The following is a 19,145-nucleotide window of genomic DNA, read 5'->3' as shown; positions in this document are numbered from 1 at the left end:
AGAAGACCCACTTAGGTGAGCACTCATCAGCAGAATGAGTATATGGCTCTGAAGAGGAAAAAGAGCAGCAGTGAGGAATCAGAAGAGGAGACAGGAAGTAATTCTGAGGAAGTGTCTGAGTAGTCTGCTGAAGAAGAAATGAGAGGAAGAGCAGGAGAATGGAAACTCTTTAAAGTGTCAAGCTTTGACTGAGATTTGAGAGAGACAGAGGGACATACTGCCATCTAATACCATGGGAGTAGGAGATTACATTTCAATTCTCCAGCCTTGTCTCTCACCGAGCTGAGACAGGAGCTCCCCAAATACTTGTCTGCCCTCCAGAGTTATTAGAGTATAGAAGAATCCTAGAGTCTGAACAGGAATGAAGAAGGCACATATAGTGTGGAATACAAAGCAAAGTATTATAAAAACTGATAAAATAGCATCTCTGAAATGATTATCTCTCCTTAGGGAAGTCAACAGCATCCTGAAAGCTCAGCACCCAAACACTGTCACTGTCCAAGAGATCGTGTTAAAATCTACATCATGATGAATTATGTGGAGAATTATCTTAGGAGCCTCCTGGAGACAATGAAGCGGCTCTTCCTTCCACAGGAAGTGAAGATACTGATGGTCCAGCTTCTGTGAGGATGAAGCATCTTCATAACAACTGGATCCTTCACCAGGAGCTACAGACCTCCAATCTGCTCCTTAATAGGCAATTTAAAAGTTGGTGATTGGAGTTAGCCAGTGAATATAGTTCTGCATTAAAAATTTACATGGTAGTGCTGGTGGCCCTGAGGTACCACACCCCAGAGATATTATTCAGAGCTAAGTAATATCCTGCAGCAAATGTGATTAGTGAGCTGGTTGTATTTGTAGAGTTATTAGGTGCCTCCGTTTCCAATTAGAGATTGACCAGATATACTAAGTTTTTAAGGCCCTGGGAACTCCAAATGAGAATTGGCCTGGTCACAATGACATTCCAGCAATGATGAAAGAAAGTTTTGCAGCCCATCTCCATTATAACTTGCAGAAAAGATTTGGGGTCCTCCATTCTGAAGATGGCTTTAAACTGAAAAACAATTTACTGACCTACTTTTTGGCTGGGGCAGCAATGCAGAAGATGGCCTGATACATGAGTATTTCTGAGAAACCCTTCTTTCCTTTGTTCCTTCCCTATTTCCCATGGAACCAGCCAAGAGTGAGCAGCAGAGAGTTAAGAGTGGCACGAGCACCAGTTTCCTCTCCAACCGCCCACCCTGTTCTGCAGAACAACTTGGTTATAGTCACCTAGGTGACAGTGATCTCAAAGACACCTGTTTCCATCTTACCATCACCACCAATCAGGGAGCATCTGGCTCTGGCCCAAGGTTTAGCCTCATGTTTCACACTTTATACCAGGGCACAGAGCACAGCAAACCCTGCCTAAGCTGAGCCATAGCTAGGAATATGTGTGGAAGGGCTGGAGAACATGAAAATGAATATAATACTTATTGGGACTTCCATCCTCTCAACGACTCTATTTCCCCACCTTTCCCCTCTTCAAAGCAGCACTTTCTCTGTTGTATTTTTTATCTGTTTCTTCAGTCAAGGAATCAGTGGAATCTTCATGTTTTATGTTCTTCAAGCCTTAGTTTTAAGTGAATAACTAGGCCCACTTCCTGGAAGCAGGCCAAATAGTTCTGGTTTGATTCCAGTTCTATACAAAGTTGGACATTCCTGCAAACTTAACCACAGTGAAGATTTTTGTATATTTATATTGTCATTAATTAGATTTTAAAATGTACAAATTGTTAAACCTCAGTAATAGAACTTGCAGGAGTAGAGGTTGGGGCTAAATTCTGTGCCTCGATAGAGGATTGGTTTCTATTCTGCCTTTGAGCTGTGTATCGTGCTCTATGCCTTCTAGTAGACATATAATCTCTATTCCATATAATGAGTGGGTTTTCCCTTCTATTGAGCCCCACCAGTCTCAAAGGTCTCAAAAGTATCACATGGTCAATGACAATCATTAATATCATTCCAACACTAACAAATGAGAAGCCAATGCTATAAAACATGGGTCCCACTGTGGAATATTGAGGAAAGTAGCCAGAGGCAGCAAATGCTGAAACAACAATTCCAATTACAATGACTATTGCTCCCACTAACATAAAGATGACCGATTTTTTGTATTTGGTCAAGCAAGATTCTTCCAATTGGTCTTGAGAAGTGAGAGGTGGAGAACCAGGGACATTCATATCTTCTAAGGACTTTATTTTCCTAAGAACAGGGAAAACTTTACGCCTGGGGAGAGAAAATTCAAGAAGTCATGATATTTTTTTTTTTTTTTTTTTTTTTTGTCTAGAAAACTTTTCCTCTAATTGGTTATCATTATACTTATTGCTGGAAGATATTTGACTTCTCTACCACCAACTTGAATGGAATTAATCACATTGATACATTCCATCTGGGATGTTTTTTTTTTCTGGACTGCAGCACTAGAAATTATTTGTAATTACTCTTATTTTCAAAGTTTATATGAGAATGCTGACAGTAAGAAGAGATACACTAATGAATACCTAATTCACTAGTTTTCTTTTTCACTGTAACTGTAAAGGAAAAAACCTAATTATTTTGAGGGGAAACTACTTCCAACTAAGTCATTCTCAAAAAAGTAAGGCCTTTTTGGGGGAAGGAAAAAGGTAACCATTTAATTATTAATATACTAATAAAGCCGTAGAAAGGATGGATTTTATGTCTCTATTGTAATTATGTAGTTGTTAAATATGATCACAGATTAGGTGCTAGGTATATTTTAACACCTATTCACTCTTTTAAATATGACCCTCTCTGGCTGAGAGAGAAGGAAGTCAATATTTTTGGATAGAAAAATGATTGACTATACTCTCAGAAAGATGTTTAAAAGTCAATCTCCTCAGGCAGAAGCTAGGTTTACTTCAAGTGAGGGTCCTTTCTTGACTGATTAAACTTCTTTTTCTAACTTCCTCAAGGGACTCTGTCTCACCTCCTAAAAATGATTCCTTGGACATGGCTGTATTATTCCCCATATATTCAATCAACCCTATCTATGTTTTGAGGTCAGGGTTTTTCCCACTCCTACCTCAGTTTGAGCTTTCCTAGGAGAAAAGATTGCTTTTAATATCCTGAAGTTTACTTTTTATTCACCTGTGACTGAGAAGGCCTCAACTTATCACAAAGACATCCTTGAGGTACAAAGGAGAACAGAAACTTTAGATTTTCCATTGCCTAGCTATCTGTTGAAATACTCCAAAAGTCACTTGACCCAAAACTAGGAGAAGATATCAAAGACCCCTGGTTTGTAGCAGATGTGATCAAATGGTTTCCTTTCTTGATGGTAAAGCAATATGGCTCCCATACTAAAGCAGTTCAGGAGCTAATCGGTCTTAAAGGCCCATTATAAATGGATCCCTAGAGTCAGCAGCATAGGATACTTTGAACCCCAGAATTCTAGCAGACAATAAGATCAATGTTAATAATCTTAGAGCTAGGTTTTCTGCTTTGTAGATTTGAAAAGAAAAGTGGTATGGATAGGTGTAAAAGAAAGGTCACAGGAAAAAAAGTGGGAGTCATTCAAAAGCAACTGTATTTTCTGTAACCAACAATTTAAGGAATAGAGCAATCTTAGTTCCTTCTAACCCCGAGCATCTTCCATGAGACAGAATAAAGAAGTAGCAAAGCTGAGTGGCAATCTGTTCATTGGGCTGTTGAAGTTTTTAGCTGAGAATTTATTTCTATTCTAGTTTGACAGATTCACTTTTTCTACTATCTGAACTTCCCAATCAAAAGTAGTTCTGTGACAGGGAGCCTAAAGTCCCTAGATGGCTTAGGACAGAGTTTAAATACAGCCTTAGGCCTGTCATCTCTGTCTGCCTCAGCTGCTTCATCTATAAAATGGGAATTATAATAAAAATCTACCTCCTATGACTTATGAACATATATATGGTTGAGTTATTTTTCGCTCATATCTGACTCTTGAACCAATATGGAGGTTTATTGGCAAAGTTACTAGAGTATTTTACTATTTCCTCCCGTCCTCAATTTGCAGATGAAGAAATTGAGGAAAATAGGGTTCAATGATTTGCCCAAGGTCAAATAGATAAATGTTTAAAAGCAGATTTGAACTCAGGAAGGTGATTCTTCCTGATTGAAGTCTGGGTAATCCACCCACTATACCACTAAGTCCCTGAATAAAGTGCCTTGCAAAGTTTCAGTTGCAATTCATTCATATACATATATATTTCCAGGTGTCAAGACAAATAAAAAGTGACTGCATTAGACAAGGAGTATGATGTTTCCATAATGCTTTTATCCATTCCCATGACATCATTATTTCCTTCTATACAGGACACTTTTTAGAACTGTCCAGAAGACAGGGCTGCTTTGGGAGGCAATTGACTCTCTGCCAACCTAAACTGTGGATCTTTAAGCCCAGACTTGATGACTGTTTGTAGGAAGGAAAAAGAGCATGGGAATGGGAATGGACTAGATGGCCATCAGGATACTTTCCATCTCTGAAGTTCTGGTGTTCCTTCAGCCTCTTCCTAGAATCATTCCTAGGCCAGAGTCTCCACCTGGGAGTCCTACCTCCCATAAGACAGGACAAAAAGGTGCTCGTTCACACCCACTCCTCACCCACCCTTTCACTTGACTAGTATTGTTAGTAGCCCTATTCCCCACCAGTCAACCATATTCATAATCTTCAAATTATCTTCTATTCTCTGCTGTCTCAGGAACTGATTAAGCTACCTCTATAGAATCTCTTAACCAGCACCTGTTCTCTACTTCTACAATAACCCACCCTATTTCTCTTCTATCCTAGATCAATGGGGGTTTTCAACTCAACCATATATAAAGATCCCTGGGAAAGGGGCATATGTTGACTTCTTTACATATCAGTCTGACTCAAGCTTCACTGGAGACCTCTGCCCTAAAGACAATTGCAGTGCTGCCTAACTGGACATCCTCCTGTCACTAACTGTATTGCCATCCTTTCTTCAAACTATTGCCCAAGTTATATGCCCATTGCACTGCTGCAATCATGGCATAACTTCACACAAAAGCCTCAAGAGGCTCCTTGTTCTATATTCTTCTGCTGGTTAATTTGTGATCCTGCCACTCAAGACCCTAATCTTTTTCCTCATATTCCTCTACAATCTACTTTTCCTTTTTGAAATACTTTACATATTGGCTAAGATATCTAGTGTGGATCAGTCTCTATGCTTGGGGTCATTGTTTCCAAGTCTGGAATGGATTTTTTTTTTCTCCCATGTTCTAGTGAAATCTCTTCCCTTATTCAAAGGGGAACTTCACTGTCACTACTTCCTTGAAGGAGCTTCCCCAAGTAAAGGTATTTTTACCTCAAGTTTGTCACAGTATTTTCCCTGACTCTCTTTGCTTTTTCTTCTTTACTCTTCTGCCTGAGAAGGGCTGGTCTAGTTTATGTCTTTCTTCCTTTACTGTGCAGGCTACCAAAGACCAGGGTTGTTTTATTTATCATTCCCTTCCCAGGGACTTACAAACAGTAGGTGTTTAGTATTTATGGAATTGATTCAGCACTGTTCAAAGAAGCCAAACTGAAGCCTAAGTTAGCAGAAAATTTATTTTGCCTTTAAGTGTCATTTATAACTGGTGGTTACGATGATTAAACAAGTTCTGCATCTGAGTCTCAAACTTTGAATGAAACACTGTCATACAGTAGTGAAAAGTAGTGAAAAGACTCTGGTCCCGCATCTGATATCCAACTCATGGAAGGAAAAAATGAATACTCCCTTTGGAAAGCATGCATGTTAAAGGGATCTCAATTTTACTAGTTAGTACAACAGTCAGTATTTTTAAATTTTTACTATTTAGTATTAGTATTCATAGTATTTAACTAGTTAGTACAATAGCATTATTTTATCAAAGTTAATAGGATAGATTTATCCATCATAGGATCCTGAAAATAACCAAAGCAGCCATACCCAGTTCATTTAAAGTCAGTCTGGAGACAGTTTGTTTCTGTCTGAATCATTTACAGAAACAGCGACATCCTCATTCAGGCAGAAAACAGGACGTCAAGATCATAATCCAGATAGACTTTGGGGAGGATGGAGAAGAAAGTTATACCTCTTGGAAGAGAAGAATGCAAAACAGGTGGGAACTTGTCTTCTTTTTAGTGTCAGTAGGAAACTGTTGAAGGGCAATTTTTGAGGAATAGCAAGCTTCATTCAAGATATGCAAAAAAAAAAAGTTGCAAGTCAGTTCAATCTAAAAGCAGCAACATTCTAACTGTTGCTGGGTTAGGAAAAGAAGGCAGAAAAACATAGTAGAAACAAGGTGTTCATTTATGAAAGAATCTCAAGTAGCACTTACCTGTCTTATTTTCTGGAGGTGACTGGATGATAAAAAGTCTAGGGTACAAGAGAGTGATCAAGTAACAACCAGCCAGCTCAGAAAAAGCTACTCTCTTTAGTAGGTCTTGCATTTTCCTGTTTCTTTTATAAGAGACAATCCTGATTAGATAATTGGAATATCATGGATCCTTGGGTGAAATCTCTTGAAAGAACAAGCAAATATTTTCTTGAATTAAGCCAATGATTTAATTCTTCAACTGGCAACTGATGAAGGAACTCTTCTCAAGTGCATGTCTAAGAAAACATGTGTCAGTTTTCTATCTAGCAACTAATTATGAAAGACTTTGCACATAAATTGACAAATTGAAAAACCCTTTCTGTGGCTTCATTTACTTTCAGTAAGAACTAAAGATGTTCTTCTAATAAGAGAAAGCTCAGAGAAAGAAGCTGCTGAACAAAAACACTATCATAGTCTTTCCTAACTCCCTAAATTAGAAGCTGTATGATGCCACTCTAATTGTGGTTATTTTTCAAATTCCATTTCAATTTTTTCAATTGTCAATTCTCTTTTCCAACTATTGTAGGGCAAGTAGGACTCTAAATCTATTGCAAATATTGATATTTATACAAAACAAATTCTTGCAGTGCCCTGTATAGAAGAAAAAGAAGAAAGAAGGAAGGAAGGAAGGAAGGAAGGAAGGAAGGAAGGAAGGAAGGAAGGAAGGAAGGAAGGAAGGAAGGAAGGAAGGAAGGAAGGAAGGAAGGAAGGAAGGAAGGAAGGAAGGAAGGGAGGGAGGGAGGGAGGGAGGGAGGAAGGAAGGAAGGAAGAAAGGAAGGAAGGAAGGAAGGAAGGAAGGAAGGAAGGAAGGAAGGAAGGAAGGAAGGAAGGAAGGAAGGAAGGAAGGAAGGAAGGGAGGGAGGGAGGGAGGGAGGGAGAGAGAGAAAAAGAAATTAAGCTTCAAGGTTATTTTGAGTCCATCATATCTCTATCTGTAGGTAGATAGCATGCTTCACTGTGAGTCTTGAAACTAGGCTTAGTTATTGAATTGCTCACAATTCTTATGTCTTCCAAAGTTCATTATCTCTACAATATGGTGATTACTGTACAAATCATTCTCCTGGTTCTGTTAACTTATCTGCCTCAATTCATAGAAGTCTTTCCAGGTTTTTCTGAAACCATTCTCTTCATCTTAAAGCACAATACTATTCCATCACATTTACATGCTTTCCTTGTTCAGCTATTCCCCCATTTGATATTCCCCATCAGTATTTTATTCTTTGCCCCCTCAAAAAATAAAAGCTACATTTTTATACATTTTGGTTCCTTTCCTCTTTCTTTGATCAATTTGAGGTACAGATTTAGCAATGGTATCACTAGATCAAAGGATATCCACTGTTTAAATGCTTATTTGGGCATATTTCCAAATTGCTTTTCAGAATGACTAAAGCAATTCAAAACTCTGTATTATACCTCTTTTCTTACAATCTTTCTAGTATTTGTCATCTTCCTTTTTTTTTTTTTTTTTGTCAACTTAGCCAATCTGAAAACTTTGAGGTACTGCCTCAAAGTTGCTTTAATTTAAATTTCTTTAATTATTAGATTTGAGCATGATTTCATATGGCTAATGAAAGCATGGATTTCTGCCTCTGAAAACTGCCTCTTCATATCCTTTCACTACTTATCTATTGAAAATGGGTCTTATTTTTATCACTTTTGACTCAGTTCTCTATTTATTGTGGAAATGATATTTTTATCACAGAAATTTTTAATAAAGATTTTTCCACAGTTTCTTCCCTTCTAATTTTTGCTACATTGCTTTTGTGCAAAATTTTTTAAATGTAATATTCTTAAAATTGTCCATTTCATCTCCTGTGAACTTCTCTACTTCTTGTTTAGTCATGATCATTTTCACTCTCCATTTTATGCATATTGTGTAGTGGTCCTATTTCTTTAATGTATCCTTAGCTCTCTGAAGTAAAGGACTTTGTCTTATTTCCATTTTCTATCTTTTTCCATATCTACTAGTTCAATTCTCTGCCCTTGGAAGGTGCTTATAACTTTTGCTGGATATTTCGTTGAGCAACTCAGGTTTGAATGTATGTTTGAAAACTCATTATGTAATAAGAGCATATGGTTTTTGTAATTTTTGTCCCACATCATTTTGAATTATCTGTGGAATTTTTTTTCTATTTCCAACATGAGGAATTAGAGATTCATAAATTTTTCTTATAAACTTGTAAAATGGTAAAAAAAAAATTAAAATTCCATTATTATTCCATTATTCCCAGTCACATGTAAAACAATTTTTAATATTCCTATTTAAAACTTCCTGATTCTTACTCTTCCTCCTCTACTACCCTCCCATCACTAAAAAAATACATGTGAACTCATGCAAAAACATTCCTTAAAAATCACTTTGTGAAAAAAGAAAAACATAGACTTCCCCCAACACTGTGCAAAAATAAATAAATAAATAAATATTTTTTTAAACTCTGAAAAGGAAAATAACATTTAAAAAGTATGGTTCAGTCTGCTCCGACACCATTAGTTCTTTTTCTAGGTATAGATAACATTTTTTGATGATAAGTCCTTCAGAGTTTTCTTGGATCATTGTATTGCTGAGAATAGTCAAGTTATTCATAGTTGATAATCTTAGGATATTGCTGTTACTTTTTACTTAGTAATGCCACTTTGCATGAACTCACAGAAATCTTTCCAGGTTTTTCTGAGAATATCCTGCTCATTATTTCTCACACTGCAACAGTATTCCATCACAATCACATATCACAGTTTGTTCAGTCACTCCCAACTGATAGACATCCTGTCAATTTCTAATTTCTAATGCCTTCAATTGTTCCCAGAAAAGAGTAGCTATAAATATCTTTTGTACATAACATCTCCTTTTCCTTTTTTAAAAAAAATGTCTTTTGAGATATGTACAGGATAGTGTTATTCCTAGGTCAAAGTTTTGATTTCATACTCTTCAACAGAGTTGCAAATTCCTCTACAGAATGGTTGGATCAGTTCACAATTCCATCAATAAGGCATTACTCTCAGGCAGCTAGTTGGAGCAGTGGATAGAGCACCAGCCCTGAAGTCAGGAGGGCCGGAGTTCAAATCTGGTCTCAGACACTTAACACTTCCTAGCTGTGTGACCCTGGGCAAGTCACTTAACCCCAATTGCCTCAGTAAAAAAAAAAAAAAAAAAAATCCTATTTCCCCCACATTCCCATCAACATTTGATATTTCCCTTTTCTGATCTATTAGCCAATCTAGTAGGCATGAATTAGTCCTTTAGGATTGCTTTAATTTGCATTTCTCCAATCAAATGTGAAAGTATTTTTTTCATGTGGCAAAATGGTAAATTTTAAGGCAAAACTGCAAGAATAGTTTATATAGTGGTAGTCCTTACCATAGACTATTTGATCTAATGACTATCTTACTTAACAAACAAGAGACTCCATTTCTCAGCACTGGGAACTTTTTTGGTTGTCTCCAATGCTCTTCCATTTCATCTGCAAACCCTGGCTTCTCTGGCTTTCCCTAAGGAGGAACTAAATTAAAATCCCATCTTCTAGAGGAAGCCTTTCACCCTTCTTAATTTTAGTATCTCACCTCTCAATTATTTCCTATTTATCCTGTTTATAGCTTACTTGGATATATCTATTTGTTGCTTATTCCCTCACAATATATGTTGAATTCCTTGACAGCAGGACCTGTCTTTTGCCTTTTTTGAAGTCTCTAAAACTTAGTGCCTGGAACATAATAGGCACTTAATTAATGTATATTGATTGGTAAGGGAGAAATAAATTTCATAATTTATGAACATCAAAATGGAATATTTGTGACTGCTGTTGAGATTAGAGTGGGTTAGTCTCCCTGTATAGATAAAAAGGAATGAAAGAGCTAGTTTTGGGAATTGAATAGTCTACGTGATGTAATATAGCTTCTAGGGGAGACAGCAATAATTTTAAGGTCCCCTGATCTTAGAGGGCTTCTGTTCTAACAATTTGCCAGTGATTCTAAATCTTCTGGCTTTGGAATCTGTGATCCCGAGGCCCTCTGATCTAAGAATGCTATTGTTCTGCCAATGATTATAAAAGTCTTCTGGCCTAGGAATATAACAGTATTCCTTTCTTTAAACTTTAGGGAAGATATATTAGTGATCATGAGACTCTCCAACTATTGTTCTGACAATCTTATGTGTCAATGATTCTAAAGTCTTCTGACTTTAGGAGAGTCCTAGATCTGCTGGTCTGTGATAACCAAATTCCTGAGACCACGCCTCAGTTCTACCTCTAGGCCATAAAATTAGCATATAAATAACATGAAGAACTAGATAAATGTTTCTCCTGATTTCTAGTTCTTTACTTGGACTTTAGCCCACTTCAATTGCTGCTTCAATTGACATTACAATCACAATAAACTTTGCCCCTTGGATATGGGGTCAAGCCTGAAAATTCTTTTGAGATATCTTATGACATCAGTCTGTGACCCCAACCTTTTGGGATCCCTTCCCAATCTCAACATGAGAAAATAGGAAGTTGGGGTATTCAAGGAACATGTGTATCTATGCTGAAGTCCCCTAGCAAAAAGGATTTAGGATGGTAAGATTATTGAACTCTTAAAGAGTGAGGGCTAAAGTCCTGGTCTCCTGACCAGGAGATAATAGACTACTAGGTCTTGGTTATAAATTTGAATATATGATGCCGAAAGAGAAGTAAAGGGAGAATTTGGAAGTGACAATGTGAAGTAAAGCATATTCTGAGTTCCCCATATCTATCACAAGAGTGGGAGTGGGAGTTAAGAAAATACATCTGATGAGAGTATAACTACCTGAGACAGCCTTGTAAAGTTAAGTAAAATCACCAATAAAAAGTTATACAAACTCAAATGGTCTTACATCCTCTGGCAAAGGAAGATGAGTCTTCAGAAAATATCTTTTTTCATATACAAACTCAAATGGTCTTACATACAGAATGTCAATTCTTAGATTCCTGGATAAAATAAATCTTCAGAAAATATCTCTTTGCAACTCACTTCTCTCTTGAGATTGATATTGCCTGCCAAGGAAGTCTTTCTCTTGGTGTCTCTTTAACAATAAAAGCCTTTTTTATCACAGCCTTTGAGTTAGTGAATTTCCTTCTCTGTGAACTCCTGCCTTAGAAAAAAAGGGAACTCTCACCATTCCTGTCACACTTGTCCTTCAGTACCGTGCCCTCATCACATGCAGCATCCATACCAAAGGAAGCAATGCTTTCAGGAGAAATCCTTATCTCAGTGAGAATCAGGAAAATTGGAAAAAGCAAAAATACATAGATAGATAGATAAAAAGAAGCTAAGATACAAGAAAATTTGTTCTTTATGGAGCACGTATTCCAGAGAAAGAGGGAGTGAATCTGGGAAGTAAATCTGGAATGGAACTGTCGTTATGCCACAGTTCTCTTTTATTGTCCTGACTCACTTTCCCTAATTATCCTGACTCAGTTCTGCCTCAGTTTCCCTGCTTCTCAGTTCTGCAAAACCTCCCCTCCCTCTTTATCAGAATACTTGTTAAGGATAAAAGATCTTATGTTTTAGAATATCAGAATGCCTTTCCCCATCCCAAGCTATTAGAATATCAGATACTGTCTCATCAAGATGCCTCTCCCCATGTCCATGGAACCTCCCCCTGATTGTCTTCCTGATGAGTTCTAGAATTGGGGTACCTAAATGAAATTAGGGGTTAATTGAGGTCTAGTGGCAGGTTCAGGTACAGGGAGTCAAATGGAGCTCCCCTGCAACCCCTTTGGATTTGGCACAAGAATACAGAGTTAAATGAGGTCTAGTAGCGGTGCAAGAGTTCCCTGTAAAGGAATTTACAGACCCCAAAACCTAGATTGATAAGACATTTATTTTGGGGTTTGAAAGTAAAGTTAAAGTCTAGTTAGTAAAGTTGAAGGTAGAGATAAGAGGACACCAGGACCAGGGTTCCAGTGGACAGAGATCCTTGGCATGCCAGGCATAAGGCTGCTATGTTTAGAACCTCTGCAAAGAGAGGGCTCCAGTCTGGCTCTTTTATAATAGGGGTTTTTGGCTACAAACTGAAGGGGGCTTGTGGGTAAAGTCCCAGTTTGGCTCCTGGCTGGGTTTCAGCCAGGTTCAGAATTTGAATTGAATTCAATGGGTTTTGGGACTGAGCAGAACCCACCCAGATAACAAAGATGAAACTGTGCTTGGGGTGGAGTCTCCTCACTGAGGCAGAGTCAAAGAAGGTTTTTCTCCTTTAAGGATTTTTCAGAGTTTTGGGGTTTTCTCTTCAATCCCATCTTCTGTGGCTCACCCCAGCCTGTCAGAGTCCCCTTCCCCCCCCCCCCCCCCCCCCCGCTTTCAGCACCCTGCCTCTGCTCCTGCCTCAGTCTACCCCCTGCATCTGAGCCACATGTATATATGTCTTTGAAAACTCACATTGTTTGCTGGATTCTTGGAGATGCTAGTCTCATTCAGTCCTGGGACCAAACCATGGATCCCTTTGGTCCCAGTAAATCTCTCCATTTAATAAATTATTAAATACTCCCTAATCTCTATCTTGCTCAGTTTCTTCACCATTACACTGTGAAGTACATTGGAATAAGAGTAGGGTTTATTCATTGGTAGCCAGGGATCCCTGGAATACTGAGAAGTGATTGAAGAGAATAAAAGGGGATAGAAATATGACTCCCTGAGAAATGAGTATAGAAGACATAGCAATAGATGGAAAGAAGTGAGCTAAGAGAAGTGATTACACTGTTCAAGTCCCTCTGAAGTCTCAGTCTTGTGACAGGAAGTAGTGTTGCATCCTCTGAGGTTACAGAAACCAAACTCACAAGAGACAAGGACAAGAAAGTGAGACAGAGTTTGGGAGCCAGATCAAGAGACAGGTGGGTCTGCCACTGGCCTTGAAGTCAATCAGAATACAGGGCACCTAGAATGTGCATTCTCTATGTGGGCAGTGGTGGTATCATTACAGCCCCTACCAAGTGTCTGAATCCCCTGTTACTGGCAGAAGAGGTTTTGGGGGTGGGTGCAATGGGAGATGATAGTGTCCCTACTTCCTATTGGAATCACAATACATCAACATTCTTTGTCCAGAAAACACTAGTCTGGCTATTGGAATCGACTTGATATTTTGACTCTGATCTTTTTTTTATTTTTTCCTTGATGGAAGAGTCTTCTCCATTTTGTTCCTTCTCCTGGATGTCAGACTTCAAAACTATGCCCCTGTGCAAGTGGCACATTTGCTCCTCAAGCTCCCTTTCACTCCACTTTGTGTCGTCTTTCCCTAATGTAACCTTCTGGTGCTTAAGGAATGGCTTTGCTTATTGCTCATATTTTTATTCCCAATACTGAATTCAGAGCGTGGCACATGGCACTTAAGAAATGTTAACTAAATTCAAAAGGAACCAGAGTATGAGATAGCAATTATAAAACTACATTCTCTTTTTACCCTTCCCAAATTGCTGGGAAGCACTACTGTTATTTTCAGTGAATTACAAGGATGCTGATACAGCTTATGTGGCCACACAAGCTGCCAGGGGTCTGGACTCCATAGAGCCAGCACTATCCTCTGGGCCAACAGATTGCCTCTGTTGTTTTTACTGGAGCCTACTTCTGCCTCAAAAGGTTGGGCCTTTCCTTTAAGTTTGCTACTATTAAAGGATCAGATTTGGGTAGCTCAGGCCTAGAAACCGAGGCAATGATGGAAGTTTCAAGAGACAGATCTCAACTTCTTGTAAGGAAGGATTAGATATCACAATTTAAAACTGCTCTTTTGGGAGGCTGAATAACTACCTTAAACCTGGGTACAAAGTATATTCACTGCCCACACTACCCCACTTCACCTCTATTGTGCTTCTTGTGTCACAATTGTTCACTTTTTTGTACAACTTGGGCCCGGACAATATGAAATTTTAGAGCTTAGGGAGACATCCAAGACCTAAAAGTTCTCCCCCATCTCCCAAAAAAATGTAGAATTTAGGGAAATCTTTAGGTTGAAAGAAAACACTGCAAACGGTAGAGACTGAAATATTTATTAAAAATAGACAAGTTTAATGTTCAAAATTTCATATGAAAGAGTTAAAAACAGACAAGTAGTTTCTGCGCCCCCCCCCCCCAATTCAGCCCGGTTCTCTTCCCTTGACAGTCTCTACCTGACGTAATATTCTTTGGAATGTTGTACCTTTTATGAAAATAATGATATTCCAGAAAATAATTAGAGTTAGAGCTGAGATCTGACATCATCAGATCCTGACAAACTGAAAGACACTTCTGCACTCAGTAGTGCTCCTCCACAGTCTCCTTATTGGGGTGGGCAGCAATTGTGGTATTGGTGGTGACGGTGTATATCTGGTTGATGAAAAGGATTCATGGAAAGGGACAATTTTAGATGAAATGCTTCAGAAAAAGAGGATAAAAAAAGAGAAAGCAGAGCTAGATTCCCCAATTTTTAATAGGTTTTAAGTGGTGTTTCATCTGCGAAGGGAAGCCAAGAGATCATGTGGAGATAACAACTAGGAATTTATAGGAAGGCAACTCCTTGGCCATTAAACCACATCAGCAAATGTTACCCAAGGAAAAGATCACCACAGAAAGGATGATAAGAGAAAGTTGAACCTCACAGACATTTAGCAGAATGCAGCCTGCCAGGATTTTGAGAGTGAGAACATTAGCTCTGAGAAAGGCATAAGGAGGAGCAGAATAAAGTGTGATAGGAATGGGAAAGGCAGAAAAGGAGGGAGATGGCTTGAAAGCATGGAAGGAGGGAGAAGGATCATCTTGAGCAGCTACAGTACCAGAAAAGACTGGGATTTGGGATAGAAGAAGGGACACTGCCATCCAATATCATGGGGAAAGAGGATTACATCTCAACTCTCCAGCCTTATCTCCCATTGAGGTGAAGCAGGAGCTCCTCAAATACCTGGTACCCTCCAGGGTGGTCTGATTGTAGAAGAATCCCAGAATCATCCCAGAGTCTGAACAGGAATGAAGAAAGGCTCATATGCCCTAGTATATAAGGCAGAAGATATAAAGACTGATGAAATCATGTCTCTGCAATGGTTGGAAATAGAAATGATTATCTCCTTGAGGAGAATATACCTCATCCTGAAAGCTCAGCACTCAAACTTTGTCACAGTAGTAGCAAGAGGAAGAACAGCTGAGCTGTGACCTCATCATTAGGGTCAACATCTGGCTATGTGGAGGACTAAGACAGTAGCAATGAGGAATCAGAAGAGGAGATGAAGTAATTCTGAGAAAGTGTGAGCAGTCTGCTGAGAAAGTGGATAAATAAGAAATGAGTGAATAGGAAGAGCAGGAAAATGTAAACCATTTCTGAGTTGTTACAGAATTAAGATTTAATTAAGATTGGAGAGAGACAGAAGTGGTAGAGGGGATGCTGCAATAGAAGCACCACAATAGAATATTACATCCCAACTCTCCAGCCTTATCTTCCATTGAGCTGAAGTAAGAGCTCCCCAAATGTCTGCCTGTCCTGGAAAATTGTTAGAGTATGGAAGCATCCCAGAATCTAAATAGGAATGAAGTAGTAACATATTGTGGTGTACAAACCAAAGAATAGAAAGACCGATGAAATTGTGTCTCTGAAATGGTTGGAAATAAAAATGCTTATCTCCCCCTCAGGGAAATACCACTCCAAAAGCTCAGAACTCAAACGTTGTCATTGTTTGGGAGATCATGGTGAGCAGCAACATGGTCTTCACATAATTAGGTGGGAGATGACTTCAGCAGTCTCTTGGAGACAATGAAGCAGTCCTTCCTTCTAGGCAAAGTAAAGATTGATGATTCAGCTTCTGCTAAGGATGAGTACCTTTATGAGCATCCTTCACTAATACTTGATGACCTTCAACCTGCTCCTCAGTGGCAATGAAAAGTGGTGATTTTAGGCTGGCCAGAGAATATAGCTCCCCCTTAAAAAACTTACATGTGGGTAGTTTTGACCCTGTGGTACCAGGCTCTAGAGCTGTTATTAAGAAATAAGGAATACTCCATTGCAATATCCCTGGGGACAGTGCCCTAAATACTTGCAGAACTGAACTTAGGAGCCCCTGCTTTCAAGATAATTAGAGATTGAGCAGATGAACAAAGTTAGACGCTCCAGGTGAGAAGAATTGTCCTGATCATGATGATATTCCAAGAATGATGAAAATGAGAAGATTTGGGATCCTTCTTTCTGGGCAGGTCTTTAATCTGATGAAAAAATTCTTGATCTGCTTCTTGACTAGAGGAACAGTGGAGAAGATGACCTAAAGCATGAGTATTTCTGCAAAAGCCTTCTTCTCTTTGACCCTTCCATATTTCCCATGTGGCCAGCCATGTGTAAGCAGCAGGAGGTTAAGAATAGCACCAGCTCCAGCTCTCCCTCTATCCTCTTCACCCCACTCTCCAGAAGGAAGGCTTGGTTACAGTCAGCAGGGGGAAGATGACCTTAAAGATATATTAACAGATACCTCAAAGATGCTTCCTTCTCATCACCATCAATGATGTAGCATTTGGGTAGTCCAAGCATAAAACTGTTTTGAAATGTCACACGAGGGCACAGAGAAGAGCAAACCCAGACTGAACTGCATCTCACCTGTGGCTGTGAACACGGTTGGGTTGGGTGTGGAGGGCCCGAGAGCATGAAAGTATATACAGTACCATTGGGGCATCTAAGTCTCTCAAACTCTTGTGTTTGTTTTCCCCCACCTCCCTCTCCTCAGGGCAGCACTTTCTTGCAGACATCCTCTTCATGTTTTAGAAAATCAAGACTTGAGAGATTTTAAAAGTGAACTCCTAGACCCACTTCCTGGGAACATGACAAAGAGCTTTAGGTAGATTCAGATTCTATACAAATTTGTACTTTCTTGCAAAATGAGCCACAACTAAGTTTTTGTATGTTGAGATTCATAGCTTTTTATATAAAAAAAAAATTTTAAACTTCAGGAGAAGCTTCTGTTGTATTCCATGTCCATAGTCTGGGACAGGTTTGGACTCTATGCAGCATCATCATAGCTGTTATAAGACTGTATTTGTCTCCACAACTCTTAAAGGTTTCAAGAACTCCATTTGATCTATGAGAATTATTACCATAATTCCAACAGCTATAGTTGAGATGCTAATGGAAAAAAAAGTTGGTCCCAATAAGACGTAATGATTAATATAGCCAGTGGCAGCAAATACTAAAACAAAGAGTCCAATTAAAAGCATTATTCCTCCTATGAAGATTAAGCCGAGTGGTTTTTTATATCTAATCCAGTAAGCTTTTTGATGTGATTGCTCTTGAGAAGTGACCTGTGAAGAATCAGTAACTTCCATTTTTCCTTTGGATCTTGTTTTCCTAAAAAACCAGGATCTTTATATCTAAGGAAAGAAAGTTCAAAAGTCATGACTTTTTTTTGGTCCAGGACTACTCAGTGACATCATCCTCAGAAAGCTAGCAGCTTTTATAAAGGTGGGGACTTTATTGTTTACTAATACAGTTTCAAGAGATAAATGATTCCTCTATTATATTTAATGTGGTTATAAATATAACTATAGATTAGATTTATTTTAACACCCTATTATCCTTTTAAATATATCCCTCTCTGGCCAAGAGAGAAGGGAAGCAACATCATTAGACAGAAAAATAATTGATTATTATCTCAAAATGATCCTTAAAAAGACAATCCACTCAGTCTACTCAGACAGGAGCTAGGTTTCATGTGATAGTCCCTTCTAGACCAATTAAAGTAATCTTTTCCAATTCTCTCAATGGACTTAGTCTCACCTCTTGAAATGTTCACTTGGCATGGCTGTATTTATAAAAAAAAACAAAACAAAAACAAAAAAAAAAAAACCATTATATATCCTCATAAATTCCACCTATGCTTTATGTCCAGGAATTTTAAATCCCTTTAAGATCAGTAAATGTCATTTCTTGGCTTTTGGGCCAAGATGGTAGATATGGTATAAAGGTAAATTTGTGGACAGTGTATAACTTAGTTAACAGTTTCTTCCTTTAAAGCTTGTCAGAAGTCAGATTCACTATTTAACATCTTGTCTATTTAGAGTCGTAGAAAAATCAACTAAAACTTCTAGAAATACTTAACTATAGCATAATTGCAGGATATAAAATAAAGCCAAATAAGCCATCAAAATTTTTAAATGCTTACCAATAAAGCCCAATCACAAAACCTACAAAGAGAAATTCCATTTAAAATAGTTGTTGACAATATAAAATATTTGGGAGTTTACCTGCTAAGACAAAGCTAGGAACTATATGAATACAATTAAAAAACACTTTTTACACAAAGTTAGTTCTAAACAGCAGGAAAAATATCAATTGCTCACTGGTAGACTAAGCTAAAATAATAAAATGGCAATTCTACTTAATCTACTTATTCAGTGCCATACCAAACTGCCAAAAATTGCTTTAAAGAGCTAGGAAAAATAGTAACCAAATTCATTTGGAAGAACAAGTCAAGAATACCATACCAAGGGGATTAATAAAAAAAATGCAAGGAAGGTAGCCTAGCTATACTAGACCTAAAACTATATTATAAAGCAGTGGTCATCAAAACTTTTGGTACCAGATAGGAAATAGAGTAGTAGATCAGTGGAATAGGTTAGGCACAAAAGACAATAGTCAATGACTATAGTAATCTAATGTTTAATAAACCCAAAGACTTCAGATTCTGGGATAAGAATTCACTATTTAACAAAAATTGCTGGGAAAATTGGAAAACAGTGTAGCGGAAACTAGTCATTGACCAACATATTAACACCATATATCAAAATAAGGTCAAAATGGG

At 38.2% G+C, this 19,145-nt stretch overlaps 1 long non-coding RNA gene and 3 pseudogenes across 1 annotated transcript; 3 read left to right on the top strand and 1 right to left on the bottom strand.

The window, feature by feature from the left end:
- Positions 1-42: 42 nt before the first annotated feature.
- LOC141550324 (cyclin-dependent kinase 11B pseudogene) lies at positions 43-716 on the top strand (annotated as a pseudogene).
- A 42-nt stretch (positions 717-758) lies between these two features.
- LOC141550317 (cyclin-dependent kinase 11B pseudogene) lies at positions 759-1,416 on the top strand (annotated as a pseudogene).
- A 661-nt stretch (positions 1,417-2,077) lies between these two features.
- Positions 2,078-6,455, bottom strand: LOC141550211 (uncharacterized). Its single transcript, XR_012484545.1, has 3 exons — positions 6,358-6,455; positions 6,112-6,206; positions 2,078-2,268 (listed from the first exon to the last, which is right to left on the bottom strand). It is a non-coding gene; the product is annotated as an uncharacterized LOC141550211 (long non-coding RNA).
- A 6,832-nt stretch (positions 6,456-13,287) lies between these two features.
- On the top strand, positions 13,288-16,393 carry LOC141550308 (cyclin-dependent kinase 11B pseudogene; annotated as a pseudogene).
- The last annotated feature ends 2,752 nt before the right edge of the window (positions 16,394-19,145 follow it).

This window comes from Sminthopsis crassicaudata, chromosome 1, assembly GCF_048593235.1.
Source record: "Sminthopsis crassicaudata isolate SCR6 chromosome 1, ASM4859323v1, whole genome shotgun sequence".
NCBI lineage: Eukaryota > Metazoa > Chordata > Mammalia > Dasyuromorphia > Dasyuridae > Sminthopsis > Sminthopsis crassicaudata.
Note: the sequence above shows the minus strand (reverse complement) of the source record. Positions and strands in the feature narration are given on the sequence as shown.